The sequence below is a fragment of the Centroberyx affinis genome, unplaced genomic scaffold (genome assembly GCF_046629955.1).
Source record: "Centroberyx affinis isolate AG114_WGS23_722 - 3 ecotype Tasmania unplaced genomic scaffold, CSIRO-AGI_Caff_v1 ptg000898l_1, whole genome shotgun sequence".
NCBI lineage: Eukaryota > Metazoa > Chordata > Actinopteri > Beryciformes > Berycidae > Centroberyx > Centroberyx affinis.
In genome coordinates, this window is record NW_027279484.1 from 552,778 (window position 1) to 576,500 (window position 23,723).

A 23,723-nucleotide genomic window follows, 5' to 3' on the forward strand; every position below is an offset into this window, starting at 1 on the left:
ATTTAAAGTAGGGGAACATTTCTGAAACCTCTGTGAAATCAATTACCTTTTAACATGTTTTATTTCTTTGTCTCCCCTGTCCTTCTGTATCTTTCCTCTTCCTTCCCTTAACCTCCCCCTCCCTCTCCCTCTTTCTTTAACCCCCCCTCACCTCTCTCCCTCTCTCTCACTATATGTCTCAGGTGTAATTCTGACACCCAAGTTACCTCATGTGGAGCTCAGCCTTGGTAAGTCCTATCTTTACTCTATGCTTCATGGGTCAATCAGTCATTCTACTTGGCAGGGCAGTACCGTATGCAAAAATATCCCACACCTATGATGACATCCTTGGAAGCATATTACATAAAAGCATGTGCTCGCATGCATGGGCACACACTTTTAATAATGCCGTACAAATCACTCGTCCTTGGCCCAGAAACACTGCAGTGTTCCGGCCTATGAGCCACCTTGGATCAAATAAGGCTCTCTTGCCTTACTCCGCCAAACTTAACTGTTGTTAAACACACATCAACAAACCCACACAGTCACACAAAATTGGCAGTGACATATCTGCACACATCCTTAATCTGTTCTTAACTCTGACACACACACACACAGGCATACACACACACACACACATACACCCCAACCCTCAAGTATGGTTAGAGGGGACATGAGAAACCAGGTACAGAGAAAATATTAGTCAGAATGGTGGAGGGTCCTTTTGAACTTTTCGTCAAGATGGCCTCATTCATTTTTTATGAGACTGAGATGTTGGAGTTCTATTTCTAGACAATTCATTGTTGCTCAGGTCAAGTTTCCTAAAGCGAAAATCCACCCTGAAACAGAATCACAAATATTATTCCTATGGCCTTAGACAGTCAAGATTGTTGTAGTCGGCTCCAAAGATAGAAACAAGAGAGCCGAGACTCAAATCTATGATGCCATCAAACGCTCGCTGCTGTTCCATTCACGATAAACAGCAGAATGACTTTGTGTATGCTGACTGTACAGAGGATGATTTTCTAGGGATATGGCTACTTTTTCTGTTTCAGAACTTTTAATGCTACTATGACAGAAGCCCATTAGCATTCCAAAGTCATCCTCCAAACATTGTGAATGTTGCAGCCTCAAAAAGTGGCACTCCATGACCTCATGGGTTATGCCCTATGTATGTCTTCTCACCATGCTAACAGCTATTTGAATGCTCATTGTGTGATTTGAAACAGCAGCATGTGGATATCATGTGGTTTTTAACACTCCCGATATCCCCAGTTCCACAATGGCCACTACATGGACTACCCAGGGCAAAATTACAGTGGGCCAAACAGAAATCTGATTGCAGTTTGATTAGTATGCAGATTGTGTGGGGCTCAATATGGGCATCATTATTGCAAGTATGAACACATATGCACACACACACACACACACACACACACACACGGGGGCACATGCGCACACAGATACAAGCACACAAACACAAACTGTAACAAATAAGATGAGGCCTATGTGGTGTTTGCCATTGGCTTTTAGTCTTCTATATGCTTTGCACCTTCGGTAGTAACGCTGTTTGAATGTAAATTCTCTGTCATGGTGGAGAATACAGCTGACAGATGGCACTGAAAAGAACCGTGTGCATTCTGTAATTGCAGTGGTTGGATGTGTGCTCATGTGTGCTCAATGTACATCTGTTGAACCTTTTCTCAGATCAAACCCACGATGACTGTGTTTAATTTTTATGGTTTCAAGGAGGTATGTGCATATTTTAGCTAACATTTTGAAAAAAAAATCTTGATTATAGATGTATCAGAATGGAAATACTTTTAAGCTCTGGCAGGAAATTACATGTTGAATGGTATCAATTTTATTCTTTCAAAGGAAAATGAAATCGGATGAAACTTGGGATTTAGACATTAATAGGAATACAGCGACCAAGGAGTAATAATAGAGGAAATGAAACGGTTATGTTCTGTATTCACTGTTTCTTGGGGTGGCTGAGGACAGCCTTAATGGCTCAGAATTCAAGAAACCCCAACCTTGCCAGCATTACTTAATGGAATGGAATAATTATAGTGGTTAGCTACAGCTAATCAAAAATCAATGGCTTGGCAGTGATTTTGATAGCTCAGTCGTAAGTAAATCATGTGTGACAGATGAAACAAAGATCCCAGCCAAAAGTTATCTCTACTCTTTATCGACAATTTAATTGGCTGGTTTGAAGAATATGGTAGAAAATTAAGTTATTGAGGTTGTCTGGCTTTCATCTTTGCCAAGGAAAATTCTGACAGGTTACCATGCTTTGAGTGTTTGAACCAAATAACCTGGTTGCAGTTATGGCAGCGCAGCTCACTTTCTTCCACTGTGAAGTGACAGGAGAGAGCGGGCACTGTATGCTGAACATATAAGATGCTGCTTTTTTATTAGCCAAGGAGCTAATGTTTTCACCCAGCGTCTGTGTGTTTGTCCATTTGTTAGTAGGATATTACAAAAAGTTTGGCACAGATTTGCTCAAAACTTGGTGTGATGGTTGGTTTTGGGCCAAGGAAGAACTGATTAACCTTTCATGTCGATTGGCCAAAAAGGGGGTGTGGTGGTGGGCGTGGCGTGGCATATCACCAAGAGGTGCATAACTTCTTTTGCGGGGTGTTATCAGACATGGCGGAGGTCTGTGCTCAACTAAGCACATTTTCTAGTTACTTTATGATACAGTGCACATTCTTGAAATTAAAAAAAAAAAGCTCAGGCAAATCAGATAAGCAAATCATAGTTCCTCCGCCGAAAGAAAGTACTACGCAATTTTAGAAGTGGAAGGGGACATGTAAGTGACCAAAAAATAACATTTGTCAGCTTCTAAGGCATTAGCATTGTACTACTTGTTGCCTAGTAACTGTGGCGAGTTATTCTTTTAGAGCAAAGATGCTTTGTCAGAACATGTTTCTACTACACACTCAAGTCACTTGATCTGTGGCTGGAGATTTGCAATGTGCCACTAGTTATATTTCATTGATACATGTCCTATTTTTCATCAGATCTAGTGAAAGTTCTCGGGTTATGATTGTGTTTAGGAGTACCACAGTTCTGTGGATTTCATTTGTGGATAAATGTCCTGACTTGGTTGACTCTTTGGTCTCGCTTTAGTCTCTAGAGAGAAAACGACAAGGAAGAGAGACTGGAGAACCCAGCTGCATTCCTCTCTAGGCATTCACACTTTTGATTTAGATGTCTACCCAGTCAAACTTTGATACATTCCACAGGGGTTGGCATGTATGTCAGGCTGAGTAATTGTTGTGTGTGTGTGTGTGTGTGTGTGTGTGTGTGTGTGTGTTGCAAATTGTATATTGGAGTAGTTCCCAACCTTTCCAATTCACTTCACTGGCAATTAGTGTTTAATTATATCTACCTCATTAATTATGGCACTGTGCACACAAATTAGATGCAGTGGCCGTTTGATATTGCAAAAGTGAGAGATGGCTTTAACGTGACTCCTGTCATGTCCTTCATTTTCTATGCAAGTAACCTGGATATTACCTCTCATACACAGTACAATAAATAACGCATCATATACGCTGGCATGAATATGAATACTCGTACACACACATTCATGCATGCACACACAAACACACACACACACAGAGACAGGAACCTGTCGGCACCCTGCTGTAATTTTAAATACCCCATCTACTGTATCTCTTTTCACAGAGGAGTTTTTTCTTATCAGTGTGTCAGCATAGATAATGGTAAGCTTTGATCATGACATGTTGAAAGTGAAGTCATTTGATTGCCATAATTACCGTAACCACAGTAAAAGCAAAATATGACATTATTTTTCTACTCAGAGCCACTAAGAAATTTATTTATTTATTTATTTTTTTGTCTTTTTCAAGGAATAGTTGAACATGTGGAATGTTTTCTGTTAATGTTTTCTGAATGTTACCTTATAGTAGTGACATTTGGATTTAAAAATGATAGATTTTTCTAAAGTCTATATCTACTTCTGTTCAACAATCTTCCAATTGGAGCATTAAATGAATGAGAGAGGTTAGAAAAGGAAAAAATACACTGTCTTTATTAGAAGCCAAAATTTCCTCTGTAATTTAAGTTTTACATAAACGTCCAATAGTAGCAGGTGCAAATGTGCTGTGAATATCAGTGTGACGGATGCATGTCGAAACGGATGCAATTAATTTCAAAATGGAAGATCCCTTCACAGATGAGACGGCAAATTATGGGCCTTATTTTTAAAGTCTTTTGCTAATTTAACATTGTATGCTTGTCAATATCTTGAAAATTTAAAAGGCAGATGAGCGTCTCTGTGTACCAGGTGAAGGACATAATTTATCTCAACACGACAGCCTTTATTTTCTCTCCGTTCTCCCCAGACCCAGTGGCAAACAGGTGTGCGAAATGGCGGCACATGCAAATAATGTTGTCAAATTAATTGAAGCGTTGAAATAATTATCATGATGAATAAGCGTCTTCTGGAGATGAGCATATATTTGTCTCCTGTGGCAACTCCCAGGGCTCCCCTCTCGATTAAATGGAATTTAGATTCATTGTGAGGTCACAGAGGCCCGCTGCTTTAAAACTCATTTCCAGCAAATTCATCTTGAAAGAACTCAGCATATTCCAATCACACAAAATAAATACAGCACAGTAATTGAAGCCTCCAAGGATCGGCAAACATTATTACTCCAAGTGCTCAATTGTTATGGTAATTGAGGGATCACTCGTGGCATACTTGGGTAGTTGAGTTGCTTGCCTAAAATGGCAAGTCATGTTATTGATGAATTAATTTGCACGTAAGCCAAGGCATACAATTCAGGAATAAATGACTGAAAATCTCTACAAATATACTGTTCTTGCAAGGCGCTCTTCATTCCCCTGCTCTCAATTCTTGCTCTTCGACCCATTATTTCAATCTTTCACACTTTAATAGCCCCATACTCCTCTTTCCTCTCTCTATGTCACTCCCTCATTATCTCCCCACTCACTCATGTCCTTCCTTAAACTCTAAATGTGTCTCTAAGGGACTCCCTTGTCCTTTCCTTCTGTCACCCTCTCTATTTCCCTTTCCTGCCACCCCCACCCAGCATCATAATAGCTCTGACCTTAGAGGGTCAGTTGAAGTGTCATATCCCTGTAAGAGAGCCAACCTGGTGATGCATGGATGGGCATCCAGTCCCTTTTCAATCACCAGTTTGACTGTGGTAAACTGTGCAGGATGGTAGGAGAGATCCCTCTGGCCAGTCAAATATATATCCCCGAGGTGACTGATGGGGACAGTCAGCGACTTATCCACACAGTATGCAGTATGCCATCTCACGATGTGCACATGTGTGTGCGTGTGTGTGTGTGTGTGTGTGTGTGCACGCTGGGGGGGCAGAGGGGAATAAATGTTAGAATCACGTCAAGAAAAGAGAGCCAGTAAAATGGAGGAGAGAAAGAGGGAGCCACAAAAAGGAGAGGTGATGAAATGATGAAATAGATTGAAAGAAAGATGAAGCACCGTGGAATCCTCTGTGGCCTCAAGCTATTACAGACCTTGTGTGTGTGTGTGTGTGTGTGTGTGTGTGTGTGTGTGTGTGTGTGTGTGTGTGTGTGTGTGTGTGTGTGTGTGTGTGTGTGTGTGTGTGTGTGTGTGTGTGTTTGTATGCGCATGTACATAAGTGTGTACATGCATTTATGTGTAGTCTATGCAGGTTGTCTATGTCCTTGTTCACATACTGACATACACATATGAACATGCTTTTGAATTACTTAGAAACTAAGACCTTTTGTCTACACACCTCATCTGCTACAGCCTTCCTGCTGCCTAAGCAATTGTGAGACTTCCTTTAATGTAAGTCCAAAAGATCTAGCATTAGGATCTTGATGAGAAAAAAATGAATGTAGAATCAGAATAGCCCCTAACAGATAATACATACATGGCCTTTGCTGCACTACAATACATTTTACAACTCAAAGTCTTGAAGCCGTTCCTTGACCACACCTGCTAAGAGAATCAGAATCAGAGGCTCTGCATGTTACGGTCTTGCATACTCTTACCGACATCTTTACTGTCCTCTATTTTTACCTAGGCCAGTAGTTTATGTGGGCTTTGCTATGGACATTTGTTGTCTCATTGCTTAGTGAGGCATATGGTCACACTCAAACATGTGCACATGCACCCACAGGGCACAGGGAAACCCTTGGCCATCTGGGTAAATCCACTGGTCATCAGTGGGCTTATGGCAGCTAGCCTCACCTAGTCGCCAAGCCCACTGTATTTTGGATCATTCTGTCACACCCCAGCCTCACTATGTTTGATTTATTCTCTGTCACCACCACTTTGGCTTGGGCAGGAAAACATGGAAGTGTAGATGTGTAGAGCAGTTTGGCACAATGTTTTGATTAAGAAAAAAAAAAGTTAGAGCAAAGCCTCCCATCACATAGTTGCAGGGTTTTGAAAAGTGGAATGAGTGCAGTCCAGATGTGGCTGCCATACAGTTTATTGGATAACGGTCTTTGCAGTATGAAAAATAATCACGTCACTTTTACTTGTGCTGTGAAAACTGCATATACATGATTGCATAAAATACATAAACCCACATATCAAAAATATGGACTGATCACCAAATAAGGTTTCTCTTAACTTCTGCATTGTATTATCCTCTTTTATATCAGTCGCAAAACATTCCGTCTTCAATATACAGTATAGTGCTAAGTTAGCCTTGTAATAGTTGCATGCACCTAAGTCTATTTATAGAGTAAGTTATTCCATTCACGATGCACCCTGCACTCCCCTGCTGTCACCATGCTCCCACTCTCAGACTGTTTTACCGATTCTCAGACAAAACTCAGACTAAGTGTGACTGTTAAAGAATATAGAGACAGAGTTGTCAGTGGTTCCCATAAAGCACTACTCAATTTAATATTCCAAAATGAGATGTTGTACTTTGGATACTTTTCAGTAAATCCCATGACTAGACATACCCTGGAGAATTGGTTGAATTAGGAAATGTGATTTAATCTAATGCAATCAAAGGTCTATTTCAGAGCTGAAGTCACATGGTTTGAATGGAATAGACAGGATGGATCTTTCTCAGTGATGGAATACCAGGGGTTCATCATGCAGTCCTTTCAGACCTCCTTATCTCGGTCAGACCCTTACCTGTGTACATTTTCCTATCTTTTGAAAAATCAAATAGTTATTCAGTCACTCAGATCTCAGTTTTTACTTTGAGTGGTTGATGACTTTTTAGACTAGACACTATAAACAGTCTTTTCTTTATCAGTAATTATGACAGAAGAGGAGATTTGGAACAGTTACAAGGCATGAGTGTTGAGAATTGAGATTCAACCTTCAACTGCCAGTAGTCTTTTGTGTCATTCATAGCATTATCTAGGCACTTTCTTTGTTGTTGCCAATATGTCCATTCACACAGTCATATACTATACAGTCAGTGACAAATGAATTGAGATAGTAATTAGGGGTCCAAGCACGTAGTGCTGGAACCCTATTGTATTTGCTGGAATTATTCTGCTTCTTTCTTTGTTTCTTTGTTTCTTTGTTTCTTTGTTTGTTTGTTTCTTTCTTTCTTTCTTTCTTTCTTTCTTTCTTTCTTTCTTTCTTTCTCTCCGCTAAAAGTATCTGCAGCTCAGAAACAGGAAGTCCTACAGCAACCATATTTGGCAGGTGGGCTCCTATGGGGCACCACTACTCAGGCAAGGCAGCCCATGGACATTGGCCAGATGGTGGCGCTATAACAGGCAACTTTACATTTTGGCCAATAACTTCTGAACCGTGTGTCGTAGACTGAAATTCTTGTGTTCCTAGATTCTTTGGAATGTGCCGAGTCAAACCCATATATCACTTTCAATGTCCACCATATTGCATTGTCCGCCATTTTGAATTATTTAAGAAACACTTTTTTCGCAACTCCTCCTAGGCCATTCATCCAATTCACATGAAACTTGGTGTGGAGAATCTTGGGACTGTCCTCTTTCAAAATTGTATAAAGGTTATTGATAGGTCAAATGGTTTGGCTTTTATCGACCAATAAACTTTTAACGAAACACGCCATAACACTAAATTGGCCATAACTCATTAACCATTCATCTAATCAAGCCAAAATTTGAAACACATGTTGAGAAGTGTTGCGTGAACACACCCACAAAAGCATTTTCAGCTCTACCACTAGTGGACGCTACAAATGCAAAAAGTTCATATCTCATAATTGACTCCATAGATTTTTATGAAAATTTTTAAACATGTTCTAGGATAATGTCCAAGTCGATCCATGAAATTTGGTCATTATTGATGAACGTGGGCGTGGCTTATTGCATAATAACCAAATCTTCATTGGTATTAAAGTCACAACTTCAAAAATTCATTAAAAATCTGCCGTATGTCCTAGAGAGCTGAAATTTTCAGGACATGTCAGCTGAAGTGAGATAAATCTTTCGTAACTGGTACCTACCCCCGACTCTGACGTCGCCCCCTGCAAAAACTGAGTGTGATCCCACAGTGTTGTCGTCCTAAACCGTACATTACAGGAAAAAAACAACATGATTTTTGAAATCGCCATACCTTAATTAAAAAATAAAAAAAATTAAAAAAAATGTTTTAATTATAATGATATCTTGAAAACTGAGCACACAGTAGATGGAAATGTGCAGCTGCAAATAGTTTGATAAATTGACAATGTGATTTGTTCAACATAATTTGATCAATCTTCATCAAACTAAAGACAAATAATGTCTGGACTAGAGGTCTTCACAGACCCGAACCCTAATGGGCCCGGGATATTCGTTCCGTGATCCGATTGGACCCGATAATTTTTAAAAATATATATATATACTGACCCGTTTTTGCCCGAGATATTACAGACCCAACCTGTACGAGAGGAGAGAGACCCTTCCTTGGTGGGTGTCTGGTAACTGGATAGGTGGTGTACAATTTGGGTGGGGTTTTGAATGAAATGGCTCTCCATAGCAGAAAACTCAAAGCAGGTGTTTGACAACATCACTGATTGGGGTGTGCCTTTATTAGATAACTTAGTGAGTGAAGAGAGACAGGACAAATTGGGGAAGAGAGAGGGGGATGACATGCGACGAAGGCAGATTTGAACCCAGGATGCTGCGATTACATGGTGTGTGCCTTAAGCCAGAGGTTCTCAATTGTTTTTCAGCCAAGGACCCCTTACAAGATAGAGAATATAGCGGGGACCCCCTCATTCTGACGTAGCCTATTTTTTACACTTCTATAATCTTAGTTATGTGAAAGAACAACACAAGAGAAATGTATTAGAAAGATATTAGATATGTATTAAAAATATTTGCACCATCTCAACACAGAATACCCATAAAACAATCAATCAATTAGCTGCAAGTCACACTGTACCTAAACAAAATATCAAAGGCAAATCAGGAGAAAAGTGCTAATTTGAAGTGCATTTCAAAAAAAATTTTTTTTTAAAATCATGATAATTTAAATGAATGAATCTGAAAACTTTTCACGGACACCCTGGCATAGTGCCACGGACCCCACTTTGAGAACCACTGCCTTAAGCAACTGGGCCATTGGACACCAGAAATTTGTATTTCTGCTCAAAAGATTTACCGGCAAAACTACAGCCAGTCAGCTGATGGTCCTATTTTTTACCATGTAAAAACATGTTATATGTATATATGTATGTTTATGGCTGTATATGTGTGTGTGTGTATATATATATATATATATATATATATATGTAAATTATAAATAGTCTTTTATATAAATTATTTTATTTTATTTTATTTTTAGTAAGGTATTTTAAGTAAGTAAAGTATAAGAAGAGTTGAAATGGAACTGTTAAGTCACAGAGACATCCTACTTTAAATAACATAAACAACTCAGTTTTAGATGCTGAAAATGTAATCTTTTTTTCTCTGCATTGTTGCAGGCAAGTGTGTGACAAATGCTCATTAAATCACAACTTTGTTTGTGTTTCTGTTGGCAAACAAGCCAAGGTTAGGATAGATAGATTTCTGCAATCACACATTGGCACCTTGCTGTGTGTCCCTGGAAGCACATTGCCTTGTAGCTTTTCTCGTCTCGTCGTCTCCCAGATCACAGATAGTCAGATAAACCTCCACTAAACTCAACAAAGAATGAAAGGTCTTCATGGGGCAGAGTATTTGATGCCCTGGTACTGAACCCCTCATCTCTTTTACTGACTTTATTGCTGCTCCTCACTCTTACTCAATACCTCCCACAAGAACCCCTTTAATTTCCAGTTGCTGTTCAGTTGCTTATGTAATAAAATCAAACCCATAGAGATGGAACTGCACATAAAAAGAACAACCTTCTTCCTTTGCTGTTTTTTTATGGATTTTCACCCATTTAGTGATGTTACCCAGACTTTTTGCAGAGTAATGTGTGAAACTGACCAGGCGTCGCAAGCAGATCAATTGTTGTGTACATGCCAGGATTCTGCTGGGTAGATAAAATGCACCTCTTGGGTCGGATCCAAGGAGGTCGCTGAGCACAAATTTCTCATTACTGTGCTCAAGTGTATACAAATGTTCATTAATACATTAAATCAGTGCCATATGGAGGAATTTGCTGGATGTCAGACTGGATGCGTTTCCTATTTTAAATGCCTTTCATGTGAAACAGATGTTTTAAACACCTTCAATCCAACAAATTTTCAGTGTTGTGAAAAACCGTAACAGCAGATCCTTTATTGATTTAGATATTTGTCCTGCTCAAGGCTGTAATGGGCTCAAGGGTAGGCCAACACATCAAGTGTTTTGTTACTACTAGACTGTAGTAATGACTTTCGCCATCGTGAAAACTTCTGCAAACTTGTGTGACTGACTATGTATGACAGATGATGAGGATTGAATAAATAAAGGTAATTTTGTTTTTTGATTTTAGTATCTGACATCAAATTAATGATTTTCATGATGACATAGTTCTTCATAGTATATATCAAGGGTGGATGCGTGGATTTAGCTCTGACTGGATCAGTGAGTGTTATCATGTTAGGGGGAGTTTCTGTCCGTAACCAGGAAGCGTGGGTTTCCTATAAAGGAATTGTGGGAAGCAAAGTCTTCCTGTCCTTGGAAGCCAGTGGGACGGAGTGACAAGCTGCTTTTGCTGTCGGAAATGAAAGCCTAATAAAACTGATATCTCATTGCCAGAGGGAATGCTACTCGCCTGGCTGGCATTTTAATCAACTGCTGAGGCAACAATTTTATATCTCAATATCCTTTTTTTTTTCATTTATTTCTCCAAACTTTCATTGTGTTTTGAGGTTGAGGCATGGAACGGGTGTAGAAGGTGAGGACGGTAGATTGGACGGAGCAAAGAAAAGATTTAACTGCGGCCCTTGGAGAGAACGCTGCTTTCTAGGGCCGTGACATGTGACTTCCTGTCCGACAGGGGATACTTCCCGGGAATTGGGCAATCGCTAAACTCTCAACCTCAACCGCTTTCACCTCCTATCTGCCTCTGGGGGTGAGGGAACAGATTTACCGCGTCCTTCTCCCCCTATTGTCCCTTCCTCCACTTTTGACCTGCTCTTATGTGATTTGTGTCTTTCGTAAGGGATTGTCTCTCCCTCTCACCATTTTTTCCTCTCTTGTTCTACTCTCTGCTCTTCTCTTGTCTCCTGTTCTCCCTAAACCTCTCCTCCCTCCACCCTCTCTTCCTCTCTGTAGCGTGTAATGATCTGGTGGCCTCAGGCAGAGACAGGAAGCCCAGTGCTCTGGTCCAGGTGGCTGTCATAGACCCCCATGAGCAGTACCTTGTCTCCCACGCCTGCACAGAGATAGTGGAGGTAAGGCGACACTCATACACACACACACACACACACACACCATCCGGTCTCCCTCTCTTCGACCTCTGATGTTTGTTGTTTTGCTGCGTCTCTGGGTCACTGGGCCTTGGTTGGTGTTCTCTCCATCTCTTTTTCTCAACCTTTTCTTTTCATCTGAATCAGTGAGCTGGAACAGACAGTGAACGTTAACCTCCTTCACTGTTCCAATTCCTGTGACAGTTGAGTCGGGGTATCTATAAGTATAGAAGTTAGTGTCTAGCTCTCCATCAGGGGGTATGCATGTGTTTGTGTGCATAATTGTGTGCATGTTTCCTACAGTGAGAGAAAGTCTTTGCGCTCTTTGACTTCTTTAAATGCTTCTTTTATTACCACCAGTGTGAGAGTGCTGTTGCTAAGGCAACAACCACACAAGTGTTTTTTGGGCGGCAACAGCTGCCCCCTGTCCCAGTATGGAAAACCTAGTTACACGCATACACACGCACACACACACACACACAACCACACACACACACACACACACACACACACACACACACACACACACACATACACACACACAGAGCCTCTTGTCTGTTCCCTCTCTTTCTCTTTTTTTCTTTCCTTATTTGAGGCCAGAGGCCAAAGTCTCATGAGCAAGAACTACGGAGGCATGTTTATTTTCCTGCTAATTTAATATAGCTGAATTTGCAGGACTGTCTCTTTTAACATGCATTTCAACTCCTTTCCCTTCAGTCTAGTCAAGGGAACACCAGTGTGTGTGTTTGTGCATATGTGTGTGGAAACACAGGATGTGGTGGGATACTGTATGCTGGCTCAGCCAGCCATGCAGACACTCTCAGTGCCGCTGGAGTTATGATTTCATGGACGTAATGTTCAGGATTTGGAGTAGGATCTGAGGATATGGACTGCTTTCGACTTCACAAAAAAAGGGTATGTGAAAATAAATTATTTGTTGCTCTACAAGTCTACTTCAGAAGAGAGGATTGCAGACATGTGAAAGGTGTTTAAGATAATATAAGAGGTGTTTGCAGTTTTTTAGCTTGTATAGTGTAATGCAAATGAACATCTCCCACTACTTTTAGTGCTTTACATAGAAATGATCAGTCAGGTCATTAATGTTAATATTATTTGGACCCAGAAGTACAGCACAACACAGACAAATTCTGAGTGGCCCTCAGAAAGGACAGCTTCCCGCTCATCATAAGCGCCATAGTAGTTTATGATTTAAGGGTTTTAGGGTGATACTTGGATAAAAGTCCCTTAATTGCATATCACAACTTTTGAATTCTGCTTTGAATTCAGTGTTAGTGTGTTCAGAGGAGTGGAGGTTCTTGTTAGGACCGGTTACAGGGTTTACCACTCCTACATTGTTTGATTTGGTCTTGTCTGGCAGGCGTCACAATGGCAACATGCATAGCAGCAGCTGTTCATTAACCTATCTGGCGAAAGGAGAAGGGCTGTGTGTGTGTGCGCGTGTGTGTGTGTGTGTGTGTGTGTGTGTGTGTGTGTGTGTGTGTGTGTGTGTGTGTGTGTGTGTGTGTGTGTGTGTGTGTGTGTGTGTGTGTGTGTGTGTGTGTGTGCAGGTTGGTGTGCCCCACTGTACATGTAGTATGAGCTCTAAGACAGCCTGACTGCCACTTGTGTTTCTCCTGTTTGTCACATTCCCAAGAGGCCTGCTCTCAACAGCTGGTCCTGGATTTTCTGGACACTGATTGGAGTCTTTCTGGCTGGCTGGCTGGCTGTAAGCTTTAACATTAGCCCTACCCATGTGATAGAAGCCTTATCTGGGCTCCAGATATATTATATACTATAAGGGTTTTATTTGGAAGATAAATGTTGGGACATGCCAACTGCTACACAGCCATCTCTAGCCTTTACCCATGAATCAGCAGACAGGGGTCAATTATAAAGAGCATGATAGCATTTAAGTGTGTTCGGTCCGGATTAGACTGCTCTTTAGTTCACACTGATGAGTCTCCCAGATGTGCATTGATTAAAGAAAGTTAATGCAGCACTGAGGATTGAGGAGCACTAACAGAATATGCAAAATCCAGTTAAAGACACACAGCGTATAGCTTTCAAATTCTCACTGCTTGTGAGTATACCTCAGAATACTAACTGCTACTGTAGCAAGAGATAAAAATGTATCAGATTTCTAACTACAATAGTCAGCCCCATTTTTTTTTATCTCTACAGTGCAAGCGTATGTCTCAGTGTGGGTAGTGTATCTTAATCTACTGTTGGTAAAACGGAGAGGACCAGTGACAACTTAAGTAGAAAAGCTAAAGCCCTTGAAATCTCTTTAAAGTACAATAGGAAGCGTCTTCAACAAATTGTATTTGAAGCTGGAGGAGAAAAAAACCCACTATCTGGTATCTCTTACCGAGTGCACAGTGAAAAGAGATGGCTTCTTTTCTTTTAGGAAGGCTAAGTACTTTGTTTTCCACATGTGCATGCTGTCTCAGTACGTTCTGCATGGCAGGGGAGAAGAGAAAATTGGGATGGAGAGAGTAGCATTTTCACCCAACACTAATATGTCTGTATGGGAAAATCCCGTTCTAAAAACATGCCCCATGGGTCCAGGAGTGGCGATACTCAAGGGTATTTGACGTCACGCAAAGCCAGGGGATAAAACGGCCTTTGATGTCATGCTAGTCAAGCGGAGCATCCCATGCCTGGAACAAGTCCAAAAAGTCTAGTCTGTGTCTGCGTGTGTGTGTGTGTGTGTGTGTGTGTGTGTGTGTGTGTGTGTGTGTGTAAATATGAGTGGTCAAGGGAATGAGTGAGAAAAACCGCCAACGGAGACAGACTCTGGAATGAATATTCCTAGTGCACCCACCCCAATCACACACAGACACACACATAAACACACACACCCCTTCTAATGGCCTAAATTGCCCATCCCATGGAGGTTTGCAACATAAACGGACAAAAAGACGAGAGAGGGGCAGCTGTGTCCCATAGCATATGTTGACCACTTGTACGTCTGACTGGCTTATTTCTCTGTGTAAATAGGGACAGGCTTACTAGTTTAGCTCATCTCAACCCGTCAGTAGCACTAAGAAGATTTGGCTGTAGCCGAGGCTGCCAAGCATGCTGGTAAGTCTGAATGAGGCCTATTCAGTGTGCCAGACGGGGAGGTGTGAGGTGTTAGGTGTGTGTCTCTACGCATGTGCACATGCTGCTCGTTCTTGTGTATAGCGGGTCTGTCTGTCTGTCTTTCTGCTGGTGTTCTGTACAAGTCCAGGTATATATTCAGATATGCAGTGGGCCCATGGCAGTTCATTGGTTCCACTGTCTTTACTCACTGTGCTGAACCAGGCGGTGTGTTCAGCATGTTACGCCCCACAAAGCTCCATGGCTGGGTGGCAAGATGGCACTACTGGGCATCAAGACTGGTATTACCATGCCTAGGGGAGCGCATAAGGCTGAAACAAGCGGCAAAGGATTTGTTTTATTTTCCATCTCTCAGCGCTTGGAAGATTTCTGGAAATACGAGGGATCAAAGGGGTTAGTGATGCAGTGAGGAGATGGGTCTATGTGTGTCTTTTATGTGTATGTGATCATCTAATTCTGTCTTTTTGAGCATGTGCTTGTGTGTATGTGTGTGTGTGTGTGTTTGTGTGTTAAATACACTGCTGCTTTTCAGTAGCCTGCTTTGGCTTTCAAGTCTCCCAAACCTCTTATCCTAGCCTAGGGCTCTGATAATATGTGTATCAATGGGCACACTGCATCACAGGTAAGCTGATTTAGCTGTTGGTTGTTTTAAGATCAGGGAATTCGTTCAGCCAATTAATGGACAACTAACAAAAATGTACTGGGGCAAACACTGATCCCTTGTTAATCAGTGCAATTGGGGTTTTTCAGTGGCAGTGGTCAGGCATGTGCAGGCATGTGTCCTTGCTTATGGGTTTTTACTTAAGGGTGTGTACATGCACATACACGCCACTGTTTGTCTGTCTATCTCAAGTCTCATTACCACTCCCTACCCTGTCCCCCCTACCGTCCCAGAGGGCTGCGTTCCAGAGACGCCCATCAGAGCAGGGCACAGGAAGAGGAAGCCCCCAGTGTAAACACATAGTACTTTGAATCGGTTCAGGCATACAACACCAAATGGCTAAACAATCCTCGAGTCTGCCCAGGAATGCCCCTTGGCTCCTTGTGCAATAAAATTCCTACAGAGCTATTGAATTATTTATTTTTTTGGCCTATTATTTGACAATTCAAAGGAAAGAGAGACAGGAAAGAGTGGCAGAGAGATGACGTGTAGTCAGTATCCATCCTAACAAGTGATTTAGAATTTACTTTTAAAATCTTATAGTGGTGAAAAATCTTCCACTGATATGGGCTGACATCGAGTGAAATAAGTTAATAATTTCACTTGATTACAATGCAAATAAAACAAGTGACATCATCTTGATACTGTTGGAGAGATCTGCCTTATTAAAGATATTGTCACTTTTTCCAGTAAAATTCTCCAAACAGGTGATACTACATTGGAAACAAGTGAAATTGTCTAAGACCCCATTGGCAGATGTTTTGTCAACTGTTTTATGGAGGATTTTAAAACTAAATACTAGACTGAATGCTTTGTTAAGATGGGCATTTTTGCAGTATAGTTAAAGAGAAGTCACCACAGGACCTGGTGAGACAAGACCTGAAGGTCAAAAGGCATGAAAGGTAAACAAGATGACTGGGTAACAAACTAAAAAATGGAAAATATACCTCTGGAGTGTGCAGAGTTTATGAATCCAGATCCAGGCACAACTGTGAGTAACATTTAAAAAGGCCTTCATTTATAAGGGCAAAGAAGACAAAACACACCGTGTTTCATCTCACGCCTTCCTCAGGGTGTTCTGGTAATGGTGATTCCAGAAAGGTTGCGAGCTAATGTGACTGTAGCTGAAGCCATGCAGCCCTCTGGTATGTGCGAAGGCCCAGCACAGGTTGCTGTGGCAGGTAATCCCTTTGGCACCCTACCACTGTGCCAACCCACCTGTCAACATGCCTCGCTCCTGGCCCGGCCTCTCAGTTGGTGGACTCCAGTTGTGCCAGAGCTCCAGGTTGACCCACCAGGGAGAGCTCTATCTTCTCCTTTTCTGTGCCCAGGAGAGGCAGCAGGGGAGGCGAGGGGAGCAGAGAGAAACGCCAGGAGGAGGAGGAGGAGGAGGAGGAGGCCACTCTGAGCCCAGCTGTCGGCTCATTCATCCACCCAAGTCTCCCTCCCCTCTTTTCTCCCTTCGGCTTCTGTCTTTCTCATGAACATGAGTGTTGCAGTACACATGTGCATGGGGGTGCACACACAAACACACACACGCACACACACTTCTCAATCTTTTTCTGTGTTGTCCCTCTTTCTGACAGGCGAACAGAGACCCGCTGTTTCTGACGGGGGTGACCTTCCCTCCAGAGTATCCTGCTAGCCCAGAGACACTAGTCAAGCTAACTGTCTATGATGCAAAGGACAAGAGCCAGGAATCAGTGAGTAAACAGCTGCTGTTTTGCTGTGTGTGTGTGTGTGTGTGTGTATATGTGTTTGTGATATGTTTGCATGTTGAAAGTGCACAGTGAGAGAGCGGGAGATAATGACAAGAATGTGTTCACAGCCAGTTGTGAAGCAGTCGTTTTTTTCCACTGTTGAATTTGTGGTTTTGGTTGTGGAATACTTCACAGGGGATGAAAGTGAAAAGCTGTGAGAACACAACAGCCGATTCTCATTATGGTTAAATTTATCCTACAGATTCTTAGATGCTAAGATGCGTGTGGTGAATTACAGTGGGCAGTGAATTACAGCACCAGTAGTAATCATGCATGCACCGTCAGTCTGAGACCCTTGCCTTGGGTTGTGAAGGAAAAGGGTGTGCAGCCTTCGGTGGGGATCTGAGCGGGGCAGCCGGGCCTTTTGCGTTCTTCCCTTGGGAATACCAGCCGGCAACATCAGTGGGAATGGGAAAGAAAGCCAGACATTGAATCCTGAATGGGCCGGGCCCTCTGATTCAAACCTTTTAAACAGACTTTATAACGGGCTCCCCAGTGTGGACGTGCGCTTGATCTCAATCAAACAGCCCACTCATCCCTGGGTGCAAACATCTTAATTTGGAACATTCATGAGCTATATGATATGAGTAAGGACTCATTTACAGCAGTGGTAAATGATGGTGATTTGCAACTTTATCACATGAAGAATTCAGACAATTCTATTAAGTATTATTGCAATATGAGAAACATGCACAGAAAAAAGCACATATACCATCTGTTTTCTCATTGCAAACAATGGCACATCAAATTTTAATAAAATAATTTACTGTGAAATAAAAACAATTAACTATATGTATTTACTTAATTATATGTATTTACTTGTTCCCTGACTGAAAAAATATGGTGTGTTTTTTTTTTTTTTTGGGGGGGGGGGGCTTTACATCTTTGCAGCAGTTAACACTTTTATCTGAATTTTATCATGTAGCACACCATTTATTTGCATCAGTTGTGTCTGTGTAATGGAAGTTACTTGTATGTCCAAATTTATAGTTATTTGCTCCTTGTTATTGCCAGAGCTAGGCCTAACTCTGATTCCAGTCTTCACACTGAAATACAATCCCAGGTGAAACTTGGTTGGAATGGGAGCATAATGGCCTGTAAGATGTGCATCGGATATTCATGTTGAACAACAACTGTGTGAGTCCAACACCGTTTAAATTCTCCAACCGTCCGCTTTCTGTGTAGGAACATTTCCTGTGTTGTGCAGTGTGTTGCCATCCAAGTGGTTGGGCTATGCTGAAAAATGAATACTCTACGTGGGCAGGCAAGCTAATGCCTGGATATAAAAAATATTTTATTGATGCCTGGTAAAACATCTACTGCCTGAATTTAAGTAAATAAGAAAGGCTTCATTTAAAAAACAATGTAATCCTATTATTTGTTCTTTCAATATTTTAGATTTTAGATTTTTAGGTGCTTAATGTCCTGTTGGTCATCAATGTCTAAATTTTGTAGTTGTCTACTCATAAATGAAGGAGTTGAAGTTTCCGATGTGCCTCTGCTAATGTGTGTTGTGAATAGTAAATGGGACAACACAACTTTCTTTTTTTTAACTCCTTAAGAATTGAGGGCTTTGAGTGTCTCTCTTTGTGTCTTTCATGCTGTCTGTCTCTCTCTTTCTGTGAGTGAGATTTCTGACTAGCGCCTGTCAGTCTGTCAAGAATATCATTGATACACAACACTACACTTCACTCCTGCTTGGCTTTCAGAGCTTAGGGCTGAACCAACAGCATTCTACAGGACAGGTCCCGTTGTGCCTTCCTGACTCTTCACTCTCATCTCTTATCTCCTCGCCCCCCTCAGGGATCAAATGGAAAACTTTTGACTGATGAGTTGGATCACAATTCTTTGTAACCATTTCAAGAAAAATATTCAGAATTCCCTTTCCGTTTCTCTTATTAGATGTCTTATATTGGCCTTTCAGTAGTTCTGGATCTTTCTTTCTCTTTTTCCTCAGGCACCAGTGCTCTCATGCTGTGGTTAGCTTTTAGATTTTAGGCTCCGCTCGGCTGGGCGCAGCGCACTTGTCTGGGTCTCATTAGAGAGTCTTTAAGTGACACAGGCATGACCCTGAACACGAGCTGGCACAATGCATCAGCCCCCAGCCGCTTAAGTGGCAAAACGGGAATCACCCAGCCGAGCCCCAGTCATTTAATGTTGCATTTTTTGAAAGAGAGCATGAGGGCAATTTGCTCTCTGTGTGTGTGTGTGTGTGTGTGTGTGTGTGCGTGTGTGTGTATGTGTGTTTTACAAATCAGCTGTCAAAGTTTTACATATCAGTTTCAGCTCTTGTTAAAGTTTAGCAGGAGTTCTGCCTCTAGCTCATTCAATACAATGGTGCATGGTTTGTACTGTAGACAGTACACATAGTAAGCGTTGAATAAAAAAAATGTTTTGCAAATTTGCCAGTTTGTCTGATGTGCCACACTGTCTATTCACCATAAGAGTTTTGGAGTGGAAATGAGAGGGAAAGAAATTGAAACGGTGGGGGGAAAAGAAAAAAAAACCTGATGGAGCGGGGTTTATAGATGACTGCTTTAACATTCGTAGAGGACCAGAGAATTTCATACTAGGATGATTTCCCTCTGCCTTGGGCTTCCCAGTTAGATATTCTGAGATGACTCTTGCTGCATGGCCATGAATATTTGAGGACACGAACAGAGCTGAGAGTACGATAAGTGAGGGAGTGGAGCCGTGGAGGTGTGAGAAGGAGTACAACAGGGTTAGATCTCTCTCTTAGGTGTGAGTGATCCACCCTCAAGCCGTAGTTGTCAAAGGATGACAGGTTAGCCTTACTTACAGCTCCGCTTTGAATGGCTCCCCGGGGTAATAGCTTTCCCATTCAGATCCAATTCCGATCATTCAGTCAAGAAATATTTTACTGGCAAGAAGTTGTTTTGCAGACCTCCCTTTTATTTAGAGAAATTTTAATCATTTGACTCAGCAAGTCTTTGTACATAATGACCTTAAACTGGATGACTCAAAGTCTGACTAATTCGCTGCATCTTGTCTCAGACATTGTTTTAATGAGGGAAGATAGAAATGCATTTGTTCTCTTGTTTTCAATTTAGGAAGCACAAAATAATAATTACCTTGAGATTGCATACTAGAAAGTGAAGGAGCGCAGTGAAAATCATTGCAGGAAAATTTGAGCATAGATGACATGGCAGTGTATATGTATAAGACATACATATGTATATATGTATAACACCTGTAGATTAGAATGGAAAATGTAATCAGAGATTCATCAGTTCAAAGTTCATCAGAAATCAGAGCGAGGCTAATCTGGCTCTGCATCAGAGATGGATGAATAGAGAGGGAAGAGGTAAAAGCATATGCAAGAGGTAAATAGGATTGCTTGTGTGTGTTGGGTGCATCACTTTCGAGATCACTTACCTCTGTGAAGGGGCTCGAAGACACCCGGCTAATGACAGACCTGCGGTTTGTTGTCAGTTCAGAGCCATTACTGAGTGTTCTCCTGGTCTAAAGGGATAGGACAGCTGCCTCTGGAAGAGCTCTTCTCTCTAATCACAGACTCATTTATCCTGCCCCTGCTCTCTGCAATCTGGGATGAAAGTGTAATGCAGTTTTCAGTTTGCATTCCTATTACTGGCTGTGGCGAGGAATTTTGATTGGTTTCTATGATGTGCACTGTAGTGTGACAAACAAAAGACCTCATCTGAGTAAAACAGGAAAATGGAGCGTGTCCGGTCATTTCCATAAAGCTGCCATAAAATGTATTCAATCAAATAAAACATAAGCAAGGGGGGGTTTACTGTGTTACCATAATGGCCATTTCTTCCTGTGCCTGCCACAAGCAGGCTGATGGACACATACACACACACACACACACACACACACACATACACACACTACTTTGGCTGAAGGGATAGAGCAATACATCTTCGATTCAGAGGGACAGTGGAGAAAGAACTGATCAGAGTTCCATCTCTGACTGCCTGCTTGCCTGCCTGCCACACACACACACACACACACACACACACACACACACACACACACACACACACACACACACACACACACACACACACACTCACACACACACACACACACACACACACACAAGGAAAGTTGGAGATTGTATGAAAAGTTACAACGTGTGGTTAGGGCTGTGTATGGTTGGATTGTTTTTCAGTGCCAATATTGGTTCCACTACTTGAGTTTTTTTTATTACTATTTCATACCTTTCTTTGTTGGAAAAAAGCACATTTCATTATGTGATTAAGTGAATTATTTTCTGTCAAACATTTCTACATGCCATCTGTTTCGCTGAAACATAATCACACCATGCTTTTCAGTACAAATTAAATAAGAAGAAAACTTGAGTTCTCACTGTAGGCATCTGACAGATTCATAAGAATCTAGCTTTCAAATACCTTTTGATACGTTTTTTTTTTTTTTTTTAACGTTAATGCCAAAATCAGTCCAGAACTGACTCAACCTTACTTGCTATAGTTTTATATAAACCATTTTGACATTACAGTGCATTAACATTGTGCACTATTATGCCAGCTCTCCATCACTGCATATGCTATGTAAGACACAGGCAAATGTTGCATTGTTGGGATCCTTGCAGATTCCCTTATTCTGCTGTCTACCTGATTTGAGGACTATTTGACTGGCAGATATTAGTCACATCTCTGGAGGCAGTTTGAGCAGTCGCTGTTCCATGGTGAATTGTCGCTCCAATTATGAACTGCTGAAGTATGGAGAATCCCAGCCCCAGTTAATCCTGCCCTGTCAATAATCATGATGTGTAAAAGGCGGTGACTTGACATATTTTTGGCATAGCCGGTTGCTTTTAGCTGGATGAGTGTCAATGTGGTGGGAATTTTCTATAAGTGCATGAGTTTACAGTTGCCAGAGAGAGAGAGAGAGGGGAGAGAAATAGAAGCAGACAGACAGAACAGACAGTGAGAGAGAGTTAGAGGACACACATACACACACACACACACACACACACACACACACACACACAAACACACGTTTACAAGAACCAATCTCAGAGATATCCAGGAAAGGTCTTGGTAGTGATTGGGTGGACAGCTGAGCAGTGATAACCTATGAGAGTAGCAGTTTTCAGATAAGGACTGTCTGTTGTCTGATGGCCACTTTGCTTCCCTCACCATCATTGTGCCAATGTCAGCCAATGTCACAACTGCTGTAAAGTACAAATTTAAAATAGTGGCACCTTAACTATTCAAGTTGATAATACTAAAATTAGTAGCATACTAGACCCCTCTGACCCCTCTCTCTCTCGCTCTATCTTCTTTGCCGTAACTCACACTCTCTTTCTCTCTTTCTCTCTCTCTCCTGTCTCTCCTGTGTGTGAGAGTGAGTTTTTAGGGAGCATGAGTGTGGTTTGCATGCATGGGGTTTTAGGATACCATGGCTGGTTTTCAGGCGTTTTTTAAGTAAGATGTTTTATTAAAGAACACCAAAAGTCTCTCCTGTGTCTCTCTCTCTCTCTCTCTCTCTATCTGCTTTGCCGTAGCTCACACTCACACTCTCTTTCTCACTTTCTCTCTCTCTCTCTCTCTCTCTCTCTCTCTCTCTCTCTCTCTCTCTCATTGGCAATGTTGCCAGGCACAACATAGAAGATGGTGCAATGGTAGTGTTAGGTGGTTTTTACACCTACATTGTTTGGTGCGGACTAACTTTTTGCTAAGTTCGGATTATTTTGACAGGTGTGAACTCGCTGTGTGGACTCGTGCGGTAATGATGATATGTTCACAATGTATTATGGGTTCACGCTGGGTTGTTGGTGTTGTTTTTAGCCAAGTTACAGCAAAGAGGAGAGAGTTTACAACCCTAGCTTGGTCAGTATTGTAATCACCTAGCCAATAGCGACAGTGGAGTCATTAACAATATTCTTTCTCTTTTTATTCTCCACGGTGGTTAAGGAGCCGCTATGTTTCTTGACCCTTCCTTGTATATATTTTAAGCCTTGAAATGTCACCAGCTGGAGAAAAACCTACCAGCTGCCCCAGAGCAGAAGTACGTCCGTGCATCGCAGAGGATTACGTTGTCAAATTAAAAGTCCCTCGGAATACTACAGGGTCGCTCAGTGGCAAGGTGTAGCATTATAATGTGCAAACGCCCTCTGAATGCCATTCTAGTTTGATTTTTTTTTTTTTTTGTACTCCACCAAAATATCGGTCGATATAGATCTGCTTGATATTAGGCAATGTGAAACGAACCACACCAATACAATGTAATAACCTAGTGAATTTGGTTTCAGACTTTAAAAGCACTATTTTAATGTGAAAACACCCTCACTTTGGCACTGAGTATAAAACCATATTCCTCTATTTTGTGTGTGTGTGTGTGTGTGTGTGTTTGTGTGTGTGTGCATCATGCTAATTTAATGAGAACTAAACA

General features: G+C 41.6%; 1 pseudogene; it reads left to right on the forward strand.

The window, feature by feature from the left end:
• The window catches only part of LOC139645745 (type II inositol 3,4-bisphosphate 4-phosphatase-like), a 113,108-nt pseudogene that overhangs the window by 5,812 nt on the left and 83,573 nt on the right, over positions 1 to 23,723 (forward strand).